The sequence below is a fragment of the Gossypium hirsutum genome, chromosome D01 (assembly GCF_007990345.1).
Source record: "Gossypium hirsutum isolate 1008001.06 chromosome D01, Gossypium_hirsutum_v2.1, whole genome shotgun sequence".
Taxonomy (NCBI): Eukaryota; Viridiplantae; Streptophyta; class Magnoliopsida; order Malvales; family Malvaceae; genus Gossypium; species Gossypium hirsutum.
Window position 1 is genome coordinate 43547463 of NC_053437.1, and position 22723 is coordinate 43570185.

General features: G+C 34.5%; 1 long non-coding RNA gene and 1 pseudogene across 1 annotated transcript; one reads left to right on the forward strand and one right to left on the reverse strand.

Annotated features, from left to right (window-relative positions):
* Positions 1-6736: 6736 nt before the first annotated feature.
* Positions 6737-18452, forward strand: LOC107942898 (uncharacterized; annotated as a pseudogene).
* Positions 18453-20015: 1563 nt separating this feature from the next.
* On the reverse strand, positions 20016-22285 carry LOC121213516 (uncharacterized). Its single transcript, XR_005908902.1, has 2 exons — positions 22193-22285; positions 20016-20457 (listed from the first exon to the last, which is right to left on the reverse strand). It is a non-coding gene; the product is annotated as an uncharacterized lncRNA (long non-coding RNA).
* Positions 22286-22723: the final 438 nt, after the last annotated feature.

The following is a 22723-nucleotide window of genomic DNA, read 5'->3' on the forward strand; positions in this document are numbered from 1 at the left end:
CAATCTCCTTGAGGGTTTCAAGAACCCTAACACTTATTTCTATTCTCAATTTGATTCTTTGCTAATTTGGGGATTTAATTTCAGATCTGATTAGTTTAATCTTATTCTTTGTTTTTAATTTTCAGATCTGTTCGTTTAGAGCTTTCGTAGGAGTTTCTCGTGACTTGGCAACTCGATTTGCTCCGCGCGCAACCCCGTATCATTTGGTATCAAATTCTGGGCGTTTTGGGTGTTCTTGGTTGATTTCTAAACTGATCTCTATTTTTTAAAGCACAAACAGCAGTTTTACCCAGAAAAATTGTTCAAAAAAAATTTATTTGGGTGGGTAAACGTTGTCCGATTGATCTGAAATTTTACATACATATTTGTGGCACTGTGATTGAATATAAAAAATTTATTCTCGCAAAAAAATCAGTCAAAAAAGTCAAAAAAATCAAAAAATACGAAATTCAATAAAAATTAGAAAAAGATTCAGCGGGTTGAATTTTGTGCCCAAAATTTCCAGATCAAAAATTCAATATTTAAGGACATTCCAGATTTAATTTCGTGATTTTTTGAGATCAGGAACACCTCGAACGAAGTTGTCAAGTTACTCCGCAGTTTTTCGGGTTTTCTGTTTTAGCAATTTTTATTGATTCTTAGTTGCAGGTTTTCATTTGTTTGCTTTTTATTCTTCCGTTACGTTATCTAACACCTTCTTGTTTCTTGTGTTAGTAGGATTTACACGTGTGCACAACTTCTTCCTCGGTGCAACATGAATCAATTGGTGTCTCGTCAGTTTTTGGCATCCTAGTGCAAATTAGGATTCTTTGGTAGATCGGTTCAGCCACTATCTAATTGATTGAGATAAACTCTCCTAAAGGACTCACAAGACTGAATTCTAGCTCATTGAAAATTTAAATTTTCCTTTTGAGTGATTAACGGTGAGGTTTGATAACTTTTATTTTTGAGTGTTGAGTGTTTTGCAGGTTTTTAAAAAAAATGTCTACAGGTGATAATAATGGTGACATATTTAAAAAATTCCAACAACAGTTGGATGAACAGGCTGCTGCTCTTCGAGCTTTGACTGCTACCATCAATGAGGTGCGATTGAATCAAGAACCTCAATATCGAGATCCAATCAAAGAAGATAGGGATAACCAACCCCAGAGGCGCGGCCCTCGACGTGTCACTAGAATGGATGATGATTTTCATGATCGTGGGCAACCTTCTTTGGCAAAACCAAAATTCACAATTCCCTAATTTCGTGGTAATAATGATCCTGACGCTTATTGTGAATGGGAATCTAAGATTGAACTTATGTTTCGGTATTATAAATGTCCGGATGATGAAAAGGTAGCGTTAGCAACACTGGAATTTTCTGATTATGCATTAAGTTGGTGGACTCAACTTGGGGTAAACCGCCATCGAAATTATGAAGGTGAGATTTCGACATGGGATGAGTTGAAACAGATTATGCGTAAAAGGTTTATTCCACCTCACTACTATAGAGAAATTAAAACAAAGCTGAGAAGACTTATCCAAGGTAGTAGGACGGTGGATGAATATTTTAAAGAGATGGAGATGCTCATTCAGAGAGCTAACGTGGAGGAGGATGAAGAAACAACTATGGTTCGATTCATTGATGGTTTGAACAGGCCGATAGCTAATACATTGAGGCTACAAACTTATATTGATTTGGAAGAAGCAGTTCACAAAGCCATTGAGATCGAGCAACAATTAAAGGAACAAAGGTTTGGGTCATTCTCTACTTCACAATATTACCGAGGTAACAATTCCAATTCTAATTTTAAGAGTTCAAAACCACCTTTTGCTACTAATAAGTCTTCTTTGAGTAACAAGCAATCAGATTGGAAAAAAGGGGCTCCTGCTAAAACGCAAACACCTTCTAAGCAGCCCAATTTAGGTGATTCGAGTGTGAAGAGGACTCGTGAGGTTGAATGTTTTAAGTGCAAAGGGCGTGGTCATTATAGTAGGGAATGCCCTAACACGAGATTCCTTCTTCTAAAAAATAATGGTGAGTATACTTCCGACTCTGATAAAATAGATCCAGATATGCCAGAACTTGTTGATGACAGTGATAATGGCGAAGAGTTGGTTGAACCACCCAGAGAAGGGGACTTTGCTGATTTTCAATGCCTTGTAGTTCGTCGAACCCTTAACATTCAGATGAAAGATGATGATAGTCAAAGGGCCAATATTTTCCATTCTCGGTGTTTTATTAAAGGTAACTTATGTTCACTCATTATTGATAGTGGTAGTTGCTCAAATGTGGTGAGTAGCTATTTGGTTGATTCTTTAAAGTTGCCTTGCACCAAACACCCTAAGCCATATCACCTTCAGTAGCTTAATGAATGTTCCGAAGTTAAAGTTACGAAACAGTCCTTGGTCACTTTTAAACTCGGCAATTATGAGGATGAAGTATGGTGTGATGTAGTCTCAATGCATGCAGCACACTTGCTCCTTGGACGACCTTGGCAATTTGATCGCGATGTTACACACCAAGGTAAACTTAATCGATACTCCCTTGTATTTAAAGGTAAGAAATTCACTTTTGCTCCTTTAAATCCTACTGATGTATATAAAGATCAATTGAGGATGATAAAATTTTGTGAGGGGGTAAGGGAGAAAGAGCAAGTACAAAAGACAGAGAGAAAAGAGGCTAATAGTAGTGGAAAAAGTCAAAATTTAAAAAGCCCAAAGGTGAGTGAATCCTCTAGTTGTAAAATGAGCGGAAAAAATCTTTTGGCAACAAAAAAAGATGTGAAGAGAGCCCTACTTAATAAACAGCCTTGTATCCTTGTGAGGTTTAGGCAAAATTATTTATCTTTATCTAACATTAACGAAAATTTGCCTAGTGTGTTTCAATCTCTTTTGCAGGATTATGAGGATGTTTTTAGTGAGGCCCCTAAAGGTTTACCACATTTATGAGGGATAGAACATCAAATTGACTTAGTACCCGGAGCTTCAATCCCAAATCGACCAGCCTATAGATGCAATCCCGAGGAGACAAAAGAATTGCAAAGGCAAGTTGAGGAATTACTAGACAAAGGGTACGTTCGTGAAAGCCTAAGTCCTTGTGCTGTTCCTGTCTTATTGGTGCCAAAGAAAGATGGTACGTTTCGTATGTGTGTTGATTGTCGCCCAATCAATAAGATAACGGTAAAGTATCGACACCCAATCCCTAGACTTGATGATATGCTTGATGAATTACATGGTTCAATAATATTTACAAAAATTGATTTAAAAAGCGGTTATTATCAAATTCGAATGAGGGAAGGGGATGAATGGAAAACAACTTTTAAAACAAAATTTGGATTGTATGAATGGTTAGTTATGCCTTTCGGCCTTACTAATGCACCTAGTACATTTATGAGATTAATGAATCATGTTTTAAGGCTTCACTTGGGTAAATTTGTAGTAGTTTACTTTGATGATATTTTAATTTACTCCAAGTCATTAGATGATCATGTTTTCCATGTTCGAACCGTTTTGGATATTCTGCGAACTGAAAAATTATTTGCCAACCTTGATAAATGCACATTCTGTTGTGATAAACTAATATTCTTAGGTTTCATAATTAGTGCTCAAGGTATTCATGTCGACGAGGACAAAGTCAAGGCAATTAAGGAGTGGCCGACTCCTAAATCGGTAACTGAGGTGAGATCTTTCCATGGTTTAGCTAGTTTTTATAGACGATTTGTGAAAGATTTCTCTACTATTGCTGCCCTATTGACAGAGGTTATAAAGAAATCAGTGGGTTTCAAATGGGGTGAAACCCAAGAAAAGGCCTTTCAAACTCTAAAAGCTAAGTTATGTTCTGCTCCTTTGCTTAAATTACCTGATTTTGCTAAAACTTTTGAACTTGAGTGTGATGCTTCAGGAATTGGAATCGCCGCCGTTTTAATGCAAGATAAGCAACCTATTGCTTATTTTAGTGAGAAATTGAATGGTGCACAGTTAAACTACTCGACCTATGACAAAGAACTATTAGCGTTAGTTCGTGCACTTCAAGTATGGCAACATTACTTGCTACCCAATGAGTTTGTCATACATACAGATCATGAATCCCTTAAATGGTTAAAGGGACAAGGTAAATTGAGTAAACGGCATGCCCGATGGGTAGAATTCATTGAAACATTTCCTTATGTAATACAATATAAAACAGGTAAAGATAATGTAGTTGCAGATGCTTTGTCTAGACAATATGCTTTAATAACTACATTGAATGTTAAAATCTTAGGGTTCGAACATATTAAGGAGCTATATGATGATGATGCTGATTTCGGCCATATCTATAGGAATTGTGGACATACTACTTTTGAAAAATTTTATCTTGTAGATGGCTTTCTTTTTCGTATAAACAGGTTATGCATACCAAAGTGTTCCATGAGAGACTTATTGATTCATGAGGCCTATAGTGGGGGTTTGATGGGACATTTTGGAGTGGCCAAAACACTAGACATCTTGCAAGAACACTTCCATTGGCCACATATGAAAAAGGATGTCGAAAAGGTATGTTCCAAGTGCATTACATGCAAACAAGCAAAATCTAAGGTAATGCCTCATGGCCTTTACACTCCTTTACCGATTCCTACTTCGCCTTGGGTAGATTTATCCATAGATTTTATTCTAGGTTTGCCTCGAAATAAGAAAGGAAGAGATAGTATATTTGTTGTTGTTGATAGGTTTTCAAAGATGGCACATTTTATTTCTTGTCACAAAACAGATGATGCTACACATGTGGCAGACTTATTCTTTAAAGAGGTGGTAAGACTTCATGGCATCCCTAAAACAATTGTTTCTGACAGAGATGTCAAATTCCTTAGCCACTTTTGGAAGGTATTGTAGGGTAAGCTTGGTACTAAATTACTTTATTCCACTACATGTCACCCCCAAACTGATGGCCAAACCGAAGTAGTTAATCGGATCTTAGGGACTTTATTACGATCTATTGTGGGAAGGAACATTAGAAATTGGGAAGAATACCTACCGTTTGTTGAATTTGCATATAATAGATCTATTCATTCTACAACTGGTTATTCTCCATTTGAACTTGTTTATGGTTTTAACCCACTAACAGTACTTGATCTTGCGCCATTACCACTTGAACACATTGTTAATTTAGATGATGAACAGAAAGCTGAGTTGGTGAAATCCTTACATGAGAAGGCTAGGCAACGAATAGCCAAAACAAATGATGCCAACACTAACAAAGCAAACAAGGGGCGCAAACGGGTTGTCCTAGAACCCGGAGATTGGGTTTGGGTCCATATGAGGAAAGAACGATTTCCTGCAAAAAGAAAGACCAAGTTGGACCCAAGGGGCGATGGGCCTTTCCAAGTACTCGAGAGGATCAATGATAATGCCTATAAAATTGATCTACCTGGTGAGTACAATGTAAGTTCCACTTTTAATGTGGCTGACTTGTCCCCATTTGATTTTTCAGATTCGAGGTCAAATCTTTTTGAGGAAGGGGGAATGATACGAGATCAAAGGCCCGACAAATGTGTTCCAAACTAAATGGGACCATTTAGGAGTTTGTTAACAAGGCCTTAGATGCGTACACAAAAGAACGGGAAAATCAAGATTTCAAATATTGGGAATCTTGGTCCAAGAAACCAAATCTTGCAACCAAAGCGCATTGGATCTCCATTACGAGCATCAGCGATTCAATTTCGGTAGGAGATGGATTATAAGCCCAAATTCTTGAAGGCAAGGCCCAATAAGCAAATTCCCAGCCCAATCAAGAAATCTACCTATACTTAGTTGAAAATCAGGCCAAATTGTCAAAGTGGCCCAAGTTGTAAAGTTTATTTATTTATTTATTTATTTATTTACTTAGTTTAAATTTTTATGTCAATATTCAGTCCAAGAGTCCCAAATAAAATGACCTTTGACCGAATTTCCATATTAAAATAATTAGGAGTTTTTTTATTTTAGTTTTCTAATTAGATTAGGACTAGTTATAAGGCCTATTTAAAGGCATGGCTGTCCACCTTGTTAAACACTTATCATTATTATTAAAATTTCAGATTTGTTGAGAGCATAATTTTCTTTGAGTTTTCTCTAAGATTTCTCTCTTGAGTTTTCTTTAGAAGTTGTTTTAACAATTTTTGATTGTGGGAGCCATCTTCAACCTTCTTCTTGCCATTGATATTCTTTGGAGGGGAGATTAGAGCCGTTTGAAGGGAGTTGTGAGATCTTTCGAGATTTCAAGGCTTATTAGGACTTATCTTTTAATTTCTTACTGTCAATTCTTTCTTTATTTCTACTTGTGCTGAATCATTATCTAATCTATTTTCTGTTCTTATTGTGTTTTCAGCCTTTTTCTATCTTAAGGAATCAGCCCAAATTTTCCCAATTTCTAGGGTTTTTCCATACTCTTTTTGGGTGAAATTAAATTGTCGAAATTTGGGGAAAACTATCTTGGTGTTCAATTGGGCAGAATCACAATCTCCTTGAGGGTTTCAAGAACCCTAACACTTATTTCTATTCTCAATTTGATTCTTTGCTAATTTGGGGATTTAATTTCAGATCTGATTAGTTTAATCTTATTCTTTGTTTTTAATTTTCAGATCTGTTCATTTAGAGCTTTCGTAGGAGTTTCTCGTGACTTGGCAACTCGATCTTGGTCCGCGCGCAACCCCGTATCAAGTTTTGTTCAATTTATTGGCCTCATTTTAATGCTAACCTGACAAATAAGCTTGACTCATCCAGAGTCTTCACAGAGATAATGTCTCATATAAAAGGAGGCTTGAGATCAGGGAATTCCTATGATGGTAGACTCAATGCGGAGGATTATGTAAAACTATTTGGGGGTCGGGCGTCTGCCTTAAGTTCACATGAGAGGCAAATGATATATGATATTTTTCAAGATTACGAAAAAATGAAAGGAGAAAATGGTGAGTTTGATATGGCTGATGTTGTGGTTGATCTTCATGATAGACTTCAAAATGAAAGGTATGAGGGTGACATCATGGATTTTGTTTATATCGATGAGGTGCAAGATCTTACAATGAGGCAGATTGCTCTTTTCAAACATGTTTGCAAAAATGTAAGTGAAGGCTTTGTTTTCTGTGGGGACACAGCACAAACTATTGCCAGGGGTATTGATTTTAGGTTTGAAGATATACGATCCTTTTCTACAATGAGTTTGTTTTGGAATCAAAATGTGAAACAAATCATGGGAAAAAGGAGAAGGGTCAAATATCTAAAAATTTCCACTTAAGCCAGAATTTTCATACTCATGATGGCGTCCTGAGGTTGGCGCAGAGTGTCATTGATCTTCTTTACCATTTCTTTCCTTCATTTGTTGATATTTTATGCCCTGAAACTAGTCTTATATATGGGGAAGCCCCAATTTGGCTTGAATCTGACAACGAAGACAATGTAGTTGCCAAAATATTCACAAACAGTGGTAATGCTGGGGCACATATGGTTGGATTTGGAGCAGAGCAGGTCATATTAGTACGTGATGATCCTGCCAAGAATGAAATTTTAAAGTATGTTGGCAAGCAAGCTCTTGTTCTGACCATAGTGGAATGCAAAGGATTAGAGTTTCAGGTATTTCGGGTTTAGTAAATATCCTTGTTTTCTATCATCCTATTATCTGCTAGTTTATGCATGTCAGTGTTTGTATTTACTAGAAATGCTCATTGATAGTTTTGTGTTGTCTAGCTAATGTTTTCTTTCTCGAAAGTTCAGAACCTAAGCTCAAGTTGGCTGGCTTGGCTTTGACCAAAAAAAAATATATGTTTACCATTTGTATTTACTAATTGATCGGGTCTGCATGCATCTCAGTGGAGCCTTTTTCACGTTTTCCTAGTCTTTGTTTCAGAAGATATCAAAATGATTTGTCCATGTTATGATTAGTTTTGTACATAACATTTCTGTAGGATGTATTATTGTACAACTTTTTTGGTTCATCACCTTTAAAGAATCAGTGGAGAGTTGTATATGAATACATGAAGGAGCATGGTTTACTTGATGCCAGTTGTCCATCCCCAAGTTTCAAACAGGCAAAACACAACATTATGTGCTCTGAATTGAAGCAGTTATATGTTGCCCTCACCCGCACAAGGCAAAGGCTGTGGATTTCTGAAAATGTCAAAGAGTTTTCCGAGCCGATGTTCAATTACTGGAAAAGGAAGTGCCTTGTTCAAGTTAGGAAGCTGGATGATTCTCTTGCACAAGCAATGCAAGTTGCAAGCAGTTCAAAAGAGTGGAAGTCACGTGGTTATAAGGTTTGTTGTTTCTTGCTTTAAGAAGGTGTTCTACAACTCATCTGGTTGTTCTAGTCAGATAAATCTTATTTGTAAATTCAATTTGTTAAAAATAGATTGTCGATAATGGCTAGAAAAGAGAGAGAAATAGAACACACAGATTTTAAGTGGAAACCCTTTTGGGAAAAAATCACGGACAGAGGAGAAGAAAATTCACTATGTCGAATTCGAATGATTATAAGGAGTATAGACTGCTAGGTTTAGAAAACCTTATTCTAATCAACATCTAATAGAATAAGAATTTGGGTCACAACTCTAACACAATTAATTTAATTGTATTAATAATCTATTGTTAATATTTTTCATACATGATCCAAGCTATATCCTGCTATTTTCCAAAGAATTGATCTTTGTGCAAATCTAACTACTCTTTTCTCCAACTAATTTGTGTCCTGCAGCTGTTGCATCAGGATAACTATGAGATGGCAACAATATGCTTCGAAAGAGCAAATGATACTTATGGCAAAAAACTAGCTAAGGCCCTTGGACTTAGGGCAAATGCTGACTGATTGCATGGATCAAATCCCGAAATGGCTTCTATTGCCAGGAGGCAGGCTGCTAATATTTTTGATTCCATTGGCAAGGCTGAGCATGCTGCAGAGTGCTTTTACATGTTAAAGGAGTATGAAAGAGCGGGTACAATTTCATTTTCCCTCTTTGTAACTAGTTTATACCAGGATTTATGATTCTGAAAGTATTGTTTTGAAAATGCAGGTCAGATTTATTTAGAAAAATGTGGGGAATCTGCTCTGGAGAGAGCAGCAGAATGTTTTGTTCTTGCTGGATGTTACATTACTACAGCAGAGGTGTATGCAAAAGGAAACTATATCTCAAAATGCCTGTCTGTTTGTACGAAAGGAAAACTCTTTGATATGGGATTGCAATACATTCAATACTGGAAACAACATGCAAAAGCAGATGAAGAAATGGTCCAAAGAAGTAAAGATTTGGAGGAGCTTAAGCAAACGTTTCTGGAGAACTGTGCCCGTCATTATCATGAGATTAATGATAAGAGAGCAATGATCAATTATGTCCGAGCTTTTGATTCCATGAATTCAAGACGAAAATTCTTGCAATCCTTAGAATGCCTCGATGAGCTCCTATCATTGGAAGAAGAATCAGGGAACTTCTTGGAGGCAGCAAATATTGCTAAGTTGAGAGGTGACCTTCTGTTTGCTGCTGATCTGCTTGGGAAGGGTGCACAATATGAGGAGGCTGTGCATCTTATTCTCTGGTTTGTGTTCGCTAACTCTCTTTGGTTAGCTGGGAGCACAGGGTGGCCGTTAAAGCAGTTTAAAGAGAAAGAAAACCTTCTATCAAAAGCTAAGTCATTTGCGAAGAATTTGTCACGCTGGTTTTTTGGGCTTGTTTGTTCAGAGGCTGACATTTTACTGAACAAGCCAAGCAACTTGTTCTTGATGAAACAATATTTAAGTGCTTCTCAGATGCACAAGAGTACCCGAGGTGAAATGTTAGTTGCTCGAATTATTCTAGATCATCACCTTCATTTAAATATATCGAATTATGAATGGATAGATGAATTGGTCTTTGATCTAGCAAGCTATTCAGAAGAGCAAATTTATAATAACAGGGTTTCCAGCGAGACACTGGTCTACTTTTGGAATTTCTGGAAGGATAAAATTTTGAAGATATTCGAGTATCTTGTGTTAGTACAAAACTCCGGTAAGGAAAAATCTCGAACACACAATCGGAACTCGAAAAGAAAAAGAAGAAATAGGACAGGCTCCAAGGCGTGTATCAAGCCACTATCTTTAAGGTTATATTCGCCCCCACTTATCTTCAGTGTGCAAACGAGTTCCAAGCAAATTAACCTCGAGGATACAATGAAGCCAATGACTATTTGCGTTTTGCACTGACGAGAATAGTCCACTATGCACTGAGTAATGTATAACAAAAACTCAATTTCTACAAAGGATTTCTGCAGCAATACTTTATAGAATAATCTAATAATATTAGAAAATGAAGGAAGAGAAGAAATAATATTAGAATTTGTTGATATGATTTCCAAATGAAATCCCATTCCTATTTATAGGAATTTTCATGTCTCTTCATAGAGACATCTTTCAATAGGTGTCTTTATGAATAAATAAATAATAATTATTCATTTAATTTTGTAACTATTCAAATAATAATTTTTGAATAGTTATAATTCTTTTTTAAAAATCAAATGATATAACTTTTGACCAATGACCAAAAGTTTTATCTTTTGATTAATTACACCCATTCATTTATAGTTATTGGGATACTATAAATATTTGAAAATATTCCAACAATCTCCCCCCATTTTCAAAATATTTAGATTTTGATATTCTTGGAAATCAATTTGCATAAATAAAGGTGTCTTACGATTGAACCTTCACTTAGTGAAAACATGTTAAAGTTAATCGAAATTGTATGGTAGACTAAGCTTTGAACCAACTATTCCATTTGATTAACTGAACACATCTCACACAATGATTTCAACATCAGTCAATGCATAGTATCTAGGGACACTATTATAGCCATGTGTCTATGTCCTCTTTTCATGAGTGCTGTCAGAACCAAGCCCTTAAGCTCCTAGAAGCGGCCACACTTCCACTCACATAGGTAGATCCCATCAAAAGTGTTCCCGTAATTATAACACTCTAACATATTTATGTTATGGGTCCATTAAGAGTACATTACTCATCATTCCCTTATCATTACGGGTACCTAGCACTTTAATCTTAGGATGGATTTCTTTATAGTGCTAACAGTCACATACTAATGATGTACTTTGTCTCATTGAACTCAAGACTTGACGTTATACCAAGCGTTGAGTCGAGTTTCCATCATGGGTGACTCTAATTAATAGGCTTGAGTCCCATCCCTTTTGAGGTCCTTTTTACTGCATCTCTAGCAAGACTTTTTGTCAAAGGATCTGCCAAATTTTCACTTGACCTCACATAATTAATAGTGATCACTCCATCAGAGATTAATTGTCGGACATAACTATGTCTTAATCCAATGTGTCTAGACTTTCCATTATATACTTGGCTATATGCCTTTGCTAGAGTAGCCTCACTATCACAACGGATAGAAATAGGTGAAATTGGCTTAAGCCATAAAGGTACATCATAAAGCAAATTTCTTAACCATTCTGCTTCTTTAGATGCAGCGGCTAATGCAATAAATTCTGCTGCCATGGTGGAATCAGTAATACATGTTTGTTTCTTGGAACCCCAAGAAATGACTCCTCCACCAAGAATGAAGATCCACCCACTAGTAGATGCATGATCTTCCAAACTTGTAATCCAACTAGCATCCGAATACCCTTCTAAAACTGGAGGATATCCATTATAACACAATCCATAGTTAATAGTTTTCTTTAAGTACCTAAGTACTCTATTTAAAGCTTGCCAATGCAAACTACTTGGATTACTTGTGTATCTACTCAATTTTCCAATAGCATATGCAATATCTGGTCTTGTACAAGTCATTATGTACATAAGACAACCAATTAGACTTGCATATTTCAATTGATCAATTTTCCTACCAGCATTAGATACTAATTTTAATTGAGGATCCATGGGTGTAGATGCTGGTATACAGTTGAAAAGATCAAACTTTTTAAGCACATTTTCAATGTAATGTGATTGTGATAAAGCTATAGTGCTTTCATCTCGGGTTATTTTAATCCCAAGAATAACATCTGCTACACCCATATCCTTCATAGCAAAGTTGTTTGACAAGAATTTCTTTGTGTTTTCTATTTGTTCTAAATCCGTGCCAAAAATGAGCATGTCATCTACATATAAGCAAATTATAACACCCTTTCCATTATCAAATTTACTATATATGCACTTATCGGATTCATTTATTTTATAGCCATTAGCTAAAACAACCTTGTCAAACTTTTGGTGCCATTGTTTTGGTGCTTGTTTAAGCCCATATAAAGATTTAACAAGCTTACATACCTTATGCTCTTGTCCTGGAACAACAAATCCTTCCGGTTGCTCCATGTACACTTCCTCTTCCAATTCACCATTTAAAAATGCAGTTTTAACATCCATTTGGTGAACAACCAAATTATATATAGAGGTAAGTGATATTAATAGTCTAATTGTAGCAATTCTTGCTACTGGAGCATAGGTATCAAAGTAATCAATACCTTGTCTTTGTGTAAAACCTTTTGCTACCAACCTTGCTTTAAATTTATCAACGGTTCCATCGACCTTCATTTTCTTTTTGAAGATCCATTTACAACCTATTGGTTTGGAACCTGGTGGAAGATCAACTAAGATCCAAGTTTGATTTCCCATTATTGAATCCATTTCATCATTTATTGCTTCTTTCCAAAAAGCAGAGTCTTGAGATTTCACTGCTTCTTCAAATGTAATAGGATCAGATTCGGTATTATAACAATAAGGTATCTTATTGCATATACTTTCACCTTTTCCTTCTACAAGAAACATAATGAAATTTGGTCCAAAATCTTTGACCTTTTTAATCCTCTTACTTCTTCTTAATTCTTGACAAGATTCATCATTATTATCAATTTGTTTCAATGGAATCTCATTCTCATTTGAAGAATGAATCAATTGTTGTGGTTGTAATTGTCTTGATATAGAATTAAATCTATTTTCATCAAAAATAGCATCTCTTGATTCAATAACCGTATTAATTGAAATTGAATCATTTGGTTCAATTACTATGAACCTATATGCATTGCTATTATGTGCATAACCTATAAATATGCATTCAATTCCTCTTTCACCTAACTTTTTACGTTTATGTGTTGGAACTTTTACAATAGCTCTACAACCCCAAACCTTTAAATAATTAAGGTTTGGTTCCTTTTCTTCCATTGTTCATAGGGGGTTATTTTAGTTTCCTTATTAGGAACTCTATTCAATATATGACAAGCTGTTAGAACAGCTTCTCCCCAAAAACCCTGTCCAAGACCTGAATATGATAACATTGAATTTACCATTTCAATCAAGACTCTATTTTTCCTTTCAGCTACACCATTTTGTTGTGGTGTGTAAGGGGCTGAAACTTGATGGACAATTCCAGTGAGTTCAAAATAACTTGGATTATAGTATTCTCCACCTCTATCCGATCTTAAGCACTTGATAAATGATTCACACTGAAGTTCAACTTCAGATTTATAAACTTTAAATTTATCAAGCGCTTCATCTTTTGAATGCAATAAATATACATAACAATATCTAGAACAATCATCAATAAAAGTAATAAAATATTTCTTTCCACCTAATGTAGGAGTTTATGCAAGTCACATAAATCACTATGTATCAAATCAAGCAATTTTGTTTTCCTTTTAACCTTAGGGAAAGGATTTCTTGTAATTTTAGTCAACATACAGGTATTGCATTTTTTAATATTATTATTAAAAACAGGAATTAAATCCAATTTATACATGTCATTCAATTTTCTATAATTCAAATGACCTAATCTATAATGCCACAAACAAAATGATTCAACCATATAAGCAGAAATAGTATTTTTATTCTTATTAATAATATTAAGTTTGAACATGCTTTCATACATATACCCTTTTCCCACAAAAATTCCTCCCTTAGACAAAATAAACTTATCTGCCTCAAAAACAAGTTTGAAACCAAACTTATTCAACAGACTTCCAGACACTAAATTTTTTCCTAAATTCTGGTTCATAATATACATCATTTAAGGTTAAAACCTTTCCAGAAGTGAATTGTAGTTCAACAGACCCTTTGCCTTTAATTGTTGCGGTGGAAGAATTTCCCATGTACAAGACATTGTCATTTTCACATTGTGTGAACTTTGTGAACATGCTTTTGTCTTTGCACACATGTTTGGTTGCTCCGGTATCAATCCACCATGTATTATCATCTTGTGCCATATTAATTTCAGATATCATTGCAACGAACTTTTCGTTATTATCAGCCTTAGAAGATGATTTCTTCTTTAAAAATCGACATTCATTCTTGAAATGTCCCGGCTTTCCACAATGATAGCATGAGCCCTTTTGTTTCTTTTTGAACTTAGGTGCTCTATTAGTCTGATTGAACTTTCTCTTGAATGGTTTAGTAGTCTGTACTTCCTCCGTAACATGTACTTTGGCATTTTCAGAATTTAGGTTCTGATCTTGTTTTCGATACTCTTCTTCAATATGAAGATGATTTGCCAAAGCCTCAAGAGATATTTCCTCTTTCTTATGTTTTAGACTTCTTTTAAAGTCTTTCCAAGATGGAGGAAGTTTGTCTATTATGGAGGATACCACAATCATTTCATCCATTTTCATATCATATTGCTTAAATTGATTCAGCATCTTTTCAATATCACGAAATTATTCCATAACAGAACGACCATCAACCATTTGATAATTATTGAAACGACTGACAAGAAATTTCTTACTTGTAACATCTTCGGTCATGTATCTTGCCTCCAATTTGTCCCATAATTCTTTAGCGGTGACGTCGTTTTGGTAGGTGTCGAACAAACCATCAGATAAACCATTCAATATGTGGCCCATGCACATGTAATCAGCATTGTCCCATTTTTGTCTTTCTCGGGTTGCAGCAATAGATTCATTTTCATTCTCTTCAGGTCTTGGAGTATCCAAAACATAAGCAATCTTCAAAGTTGATAACAAAAAGTGCATCTTTTTCTGCCATCGTCGAAAATTGCCACCATCAAAACGATCAAGTTTAACAAAGTTGGAAGCCAACTCCCTTAGTGTTCCACTTTCATGTGTTGTGGTAGTCATCATGAAATATAACCTTAAAATTGTTAGTACAAAACTCCGGTAAGGAAAAATCTCGAACACACAATCGGAACTCGAAAAGAAAAAGAAGAAATAGGACAGGCTCCAAGGCGTGTATCAAGCCACTATCTTTAAGGTTATATTCGCCCCCACTTATCTTCAGTGTGCAAACGAGTTCCAAGCAAATTAACCTCGAGGATACAATGAAGCCAATGACTATTTGCGTTTTGCACTGACGAGAATAGTCCACTATGCACTGAGTAATGTATAACAAAAACTCAATTTCTACAAAGGATTTCTGCAGCAATACTTTATAGAATAATCTAATAATATTAGAAAATGAAGGAAGAGAAGAAATAATATTAGAATTTGTTGATATGATTTCCAAATGAAATCCCATTCTTATTTATAGGAATTTTCATATCTCTTCATAGAGACATCTTTCAATAGGTGTCTTTATGAATAAATAAATAATAATTATTCATTTAATTTTGTAACTATTCAAATAATAATTTTTGAATAGTTATAATTCTTTTTTAAAAAATCAAATGATATAACTTTTGACCAATGACCAAAAGTTTTATCTTTTGATTAATTACACCCATTCATTTATAGTTATTGGGATACTATAAATATTTGAAAATATTCCAACATCTTGAGCATGCTGAAAACCAATATGGAACTAATGATTCTAGAAGATATGGAGATTTCTGCTTGAATTATTTTGGTGTATGGAGACAATTTAACAATCTGAATCCTATCTATCTTCTGAATTCTGACGCTGAATGGCTGAGAAAACTGGAGAACAAACATGTTTGCAGAAACCAGAAGCAGGTTTCTATTTCAATCCATCAATTTGTCTCAGCTGCAAGGAGTTATTGGTGTTCAGAATTGTTCTCTGTTGGCCTGCAAGTCTTGAAAATGCATGAGCTACTCTATAATTTCTCACACAGGAATTCTTCGTCATCTTTTAATCAAAGCAGGTCTCTTACTCATATCTATGAGGTTGCAAGTTTTCTCTTGAACTCCAAGTTTCTGAACAGCCAGCATGCAGAAAAGGATTTGATGAAGTTCGTCAACCTGTCAACAAAGCACTTCTTTGGCTATATATTTCCTCTTGATTGGCGAGAATCATTGAGAGAAAACATGATTTCTCTTAGAGAAACTGAAATCTCAAGGAAGTTACTTGAAGAAGTTATATTGGAAAGTACCGGATCAAAATGTAATAGCTTGTCATATGGGGAAATTGGAAAGGTGGCGTTGATAATTCTTGGATCTGGTGAGCTTACTACTGAATTTTATGGGAAGATTTTTGAATGTTTACACTGGAATAGAGCATGGAAGAACTTCATTGTGAATCTCAAAGAGGATAAAGGTTCTCCTACATTTTCTACGACCGACAATATCAGTGAATATGTTGGGGAGAATAGAAGCTCAGGAACTACAACTGAATCTGCTGCTTGTCATATCAAACAAATTGGGAGTATTGAGCCAGTTATTTTGAAGTTCCACGAAGCTTTACAAGATACGTATAAAGTAAACTGGAGGAAAATATCTGATTATATGTCACCGGTTTGTTTCTTGTATCTTGTTGAGCGCTATCTAATGTTGTTATGCTTCGTCAACGGATACTTCTTCTCTACAAAGACGACATTTGTGGAATGGGTTGTATACCAGGATGGGAGACCCAGCTCAACTTCCAGTTTTGTGGCTGTTGATAAACAATCCTTGGAAGACATTGTTAAATTTGTAATTGACATGGTTCAGCAGTTCCTGTTTTGTAAGAGAGAGACCATAGATTGGATCAAGAAGTCTCGTATAGCTGTGAAGGAGTACCATTCACTGCTGGTTTTGCGATTGGTTCTCATTACATGTTTTCTTCATTTGAACTTTGGCAAGGGCCTTGATTTACTTTTTGACTTGCTGGGCCAAAAGAATATTACAGAACTACTCCCCTGGGAGTTTTATGATGCTCTTCGGAGAAGGCAGAGAAATAATCGTCTGAATATTGATGTGAATCTGCTAGCTGATGCATTTAAGAAAATTGGAAACCCTCTGGTAATAGTGAGCATGCATGGAAACTGTCCTAAATTTGGATGCAAAGATGCTATATTTGTAGATATGAAGCTCAACCCATGCAAGGAGGAATTATTGAGAATTTTGTTCCCTAAAACTGGATGTTCTCAATATCAAGCTGCTGGTTTCTCTTGTGAAGTACTTCTTCCAGCCAATTACAATGAAGGGACGAGCTCAGAGGTTGTTCCGTTTTCAAGCTCGGTTTCTCTGTCAGATCAAGACTTGAATACCCAGAATCAAAATGTTGGTGATCTGCAGTTTAACCATGATCGTTTTTGGGAAATTATTGAAGCATTAACCGTGGTGAATGGTATCAAAGATCTAAGGACCTTTATCTCGTATGCTTCAACACTGATGGTAATGATTATATGCATGTTACTAAATAACCTCAGATGTCTTGCTGCTTTTTCCATGTATTTTATATTTCTAGTATTATTTCACTGTTATGATCTTTCTTATTGTTGTTTTTTGTTGTTTATCATCACCGTTTTCTGTAGGTGTTTCTAGGAAAACTTGTTTCCATCATCGATGCTGGAACAAAAGAATATTTGCTGAAGAAACCTGCAGGTGGTGAAGACGACGACTTTTCAGGGGATGCAATGAGCGTGCTCAATCTAATGAATCAACTGCATAGTGAACTAGAACCGAGGTTGGTATCGTGCATTGCTTTTCCAGTTGTAGTTGAAAGATGTCAATTTACATGAAATGATTAGTGAAGCATATTTCCTTACAAGTTCCCGCTGCTTTCTCTATTTCCATTTCAGTAAGCTGAAACTTGAATGTAGCGTTCCAATAATTGGCGCCCTTTGCGAGGAGCTGCGTTCAGGGTGGTCTATAATGATGCCTCTCCTGCAGCAGCAAGGCTACTTGGTAAAAGACGGCAACCATGCATCTGAAGAATCTGGTGATCATTGTGATGTGGAAGAGAGTATAAGTAAGGCTCAGGAATGTAGTAAGGGTAAGAAGCCAGCTTCAGCAACTACTTTCAATTCCAAACCCCAAGGAAACAGTAAATCTAAGAAAAACAAGAAGAGTCGAGGCCGAAATCGGAAGTAGATAAACATTCCTAAAATTCAGATCTTCGTTTTAACTTGATGGTTGAAAGTTATGATAGAAGTTCTGGGATGACTTGAAAGCTCATCTATCTACTTGATATTGAAATCTGTGGTCTGAATTGGGTTTGCATTCTGTTTTTTGAACTGCAACCTTTCTGAAAATCTCGGCAGATTCCCAACTTTATGGCCTAAACATATGGCCACCTTTCTCATAACTGATCCAGCTAATGAGAGCAAAATAATAATAATAAGAATAGTAAAACCAAGCTAGTTGAGCTTGTTATTGAACCCCAAAACTCTGGAAGCAACTTATTCCTTTAAAAAAGAAAGTCCCACCATCTTATTTTTGAGAAAATAAACAGTCTCATCTCGTTATTACCTCTGAATTAAAAATATTATATATTTTTTATGGGTAATTATTTGTTACGTAAGTGGTGGACAAACGAGTTAAATGTTATTTTTTTAAAGGGTAAATTATGTTCATGGGTATAAAATTTTAATCATATTTGTGGAATTAAAACTTATCAATTTAGGGTATGTTTGGTTCAGTGTAATGGAATAGAGCTGTAATTGAATAGAGTTGTAATTAGTAATTCAATTGTTTAGTTGAATGGAATGAAATAGAACTGTAATAGTATTCTTGTGTTTGGTTGAATAGAATGATGTTGTAATAGCATAAAAAAAATTAAAATGACTAGAATTTTCTTAGCAGAACTTTTTTTTAGGTATATAATTATTGTTATTAAATTTTAATAAGATTATTATTAAAAATAATTTAATAATAAATAATAAATAATTTAACCATATTTTAACATAATTATTATTAAATATAATTTAATAAAATTCTTAATATAATTATTATATTAATTAAAAAATCATAATATATAATACTATAAAAATCATATATAATCTACTTTATTATTTTAAACTGCAATACATATTTAATGTGCTAAAATATCATTAGTGAAACAAATAATTTAATTATTCTACAATAAAAAAACAAAATATTAGAAGTAATAAATAACTTGAGAATTATATTTCACATCCAAATATAATATTTATATATTAACAAAAAGTTACATGATTTCGTTAGTTTATATGCCATAATCCATATGTTATAAAATTTTACAACATCAAAAAGTTACAACATTGTAATGACATTCTATCATGTCATTATACCATCCAAATATTACAAACACAAAAAGTTACCAAAATATCATCAACACAACCATGATTTTTAATGGTCAACAACAAATCTTCTGACTCATTCCAATTGCACAGAAGAATGTAAACTAAAGAAAATGAACATTTGCGTTGGATGATCTTGAATCTTGCTCAATGTGCGATAGCGCTCATCCTCAGTTAAACCTCCCACTTCACATAATGTTGGATATAAATTTAGAGCTCTTTCTTGAATGATCATTTCTGACTTTTGTTGAATTAGCACTTCGGAGGCAATACTCCTACTGATTTCAACGCTAACGGTCTGTATGTTTTCCGCCAATAAAGTGGCAGCATCATGAAATGAAGTAGAAGAAATATGGTCATTTGCATCAGAAATCTTTTTTTTTCTCCTTTAAAAATGTGGAATCACCTTGGTTTCTAGCTGGCTGCGGTTGTGTAGCTAAAACATCCATGTCATCCAAAGAAACATCAGCTTCGCATCCATAGAAATCGTTTCTTTCTTCATGAATATTTGTAGTATCTACATCCTCAACATCTATTTCTTCAATAATATCAGCGGCTGTTTGAGCATCTTTCCCAGTGGCTTGATCTTTTGCGTAGATGACAGTAAGTTAGCCATAATAAGGGAAACTACGATGTTTGAATTGACCGGCTTCTTTGTGACTCTATAAAAATGAGGAATTCATACTAGATATAAGTTTGGTCAAAATAAGATAATAAAGACTTGAAATAATTCTTACATTTATATATGAGTTCCACACCGCATCTTCAGCAACAACAAGCTGCCTATGCTCATCCCAACCAAAACCGCTATTGCTTTTTCCACTAAGCATGTCATAAACGATTGACCAATCCCTTTTCAATGTCCTAATCTTCGATTCAAGATTATGTTTAGCCTTCAACATGGCATTGGGTAAAACTTTTTCTAATATTTTTTCCAACTCATCTAAATAACCAGCTTTGAATCCCATATCAGCATTAAAGGTTCCAACATTGTGCAAGTCAACCATACAGGCAACCAATGCAACATCTTCATCTGGAACCCATTTCCTTTTGGTTCCTCGAGAATTTTGGGAAGAAACACTTGATTGTGAAAAACCTGACATAACTATCGTAAGAAAAAAACAAATTAAAATTAAGTTCAATATTATGAATCAAAATATCAACACTTTATAAAATTATAACACGTGATGAATCAAAAGAAAATAAATTATAATTCAACAAGTCTAGTACAATACAAAAAATAATTCAAACACCACCAAACTTTCATAAACTAGATGCATGAAATGACATAAACTTAAATATTAGCGTTTACTATTTTTACCCTAAACCTAACTAATTTTTAGATGCTTGCCATTCATCGAACATTTGGTTGTCTAGTTCCATCCTCCAAGTGGCCCATGCATCCGATGGATGAATATTTATGATATTTGGTTCATCGTCAGCTATCACATTACTAGGTAATCCTTCTCCCAACTCCACTTCAATAGGATTAAGACTCATATAGGTTCGAATAAAATTATGAAGCAAACAACATGCAATAATGATTCTATTGTGCACCTTCACAGGATAAAATGATGGACTCCTAAGTATTCCCCATCTAAGTTTTAATAACCCAAAGCATCTTTCAATAACATTATGTGCTGAAGCATGTTTCATATTGAAAAATTATTCCAGAGTACTTGGCTGGTAACCCTGACGCCACTTATTCAAATGATATATTTGTCCTCTAAAAGGTGTAAGAAATCCCTCACAATTTGTGTATCCAGCATCAACTAGATAATAACAACCTATAAAAAAATTATTTGTCATGGTTAATTTCCCAAAAAAGTATGATCTTAAAGATTAATTCAAAGTCCTCTAATTTTGCACTTTACCATGAGGAACTTTTAGTCCATGTCTCCTACTAATGGTATCTTGAAGAACCCGTCCTTCAGCAACAGAACCTTCCTAACCAGGAAGAACATAAACAAAATGCATATCAGGTGTATAAACACCTAACATATTTGTTGCTATGTCACCTTTTCGTGTTTGATATCTGGGTTTATCAACTGTTGGAACCCTAATCTTGATGTGGGTTCTATCTAAAGCACCTAAGCAATTCTACATCACATGTATAAAACCTTGAGTTTGGATACTATATTTAAATCTAAATCAACTATATGTACAAGCTATATATAGAACTCACTCCAATACCTTAAACCATTTCCACCTTGGGTCTGTAGAATTAGCTATAATTGGCTTTGCTTTTTTAAATTACACATCTTGTAAACGTATGACAACATTTAAAACATTGTGAAATGATCTACTAATGGTTTCCCCGGACCTATTAAAGTGATGCTTGATAACTCGATTTTTAAGTTGATGAGAAATGATATGTAAAAACATTGTCACTTGCTCATCAACAAGCATGTTCCTTGACGACTTCAATTCCCCTAAAGTTTGCAACATCTCACATAGTTTAAAAAAGGTAATTCTATTCATCCTAACTTGTTCAATACAGGTCTAGTCACTAGCATATACAAGTCTTTTCACATAATCTCGTTTTGCAAAAAAATCTAAAATATAAGATCAAATCCTTGGTCTATAAGTATGTAGGCTATGGATGGCACCCAATGTAAGTAAGAACCAACTCGCAACTGTACACATTTGCAACCATATTGTCAATGCAAGACCAATTCTTTTACGCCTCACATTTTGTACTATTAAAGGCAGACGAGCCATTACTGCAAGATATAAAGTGTTACATATCTTCAAATCGTAGTAAAAGGGTCACATTTCTCCAATACTAATTTCAATAACAGTAAAATAAAATCAAAGAATTTAATTGCTAAAGAACTTACAGTGATTCAGTGAATACAAGACGCTCAACTGTGGGTGGAGGAAGTAATCAAACAAGCCAAAGAAGAAGAGGAAGCAATAACACACTATCAAAGAAAAATGAACAATATATATTAAGAATCTTTACAAAGCACAAAATGGAAATTACAACTATCTTTGCAAGTAAAAAACTAGAAATTCATTTCTTTATCAATCATTAGTAAAAGAAAGAAAAAGAAAGAAAAGAAAAGAATGTGTTTTTGTGCATTGATTAATTGATGACTGACGTTTAATAATTATTTTTTTTAAAAATACCCATTTAACACATCCACATCCAAACAACAAAGTTTCCAGTTCTATAGAAATATGCATATATATTATATGAAATTTTTTAAAATATCTGATCCTTAATTTACCTTCTAAAAAGTTTGTATTCATCCTCACATTGTAATTAACTAATGTTTTATTTGAATTAATAATTGTGAATAGAAAAATATATATTATTTTATTTGAATAGTTAAAATTAGTAAAATGAAAAAAATAATATGAATTTA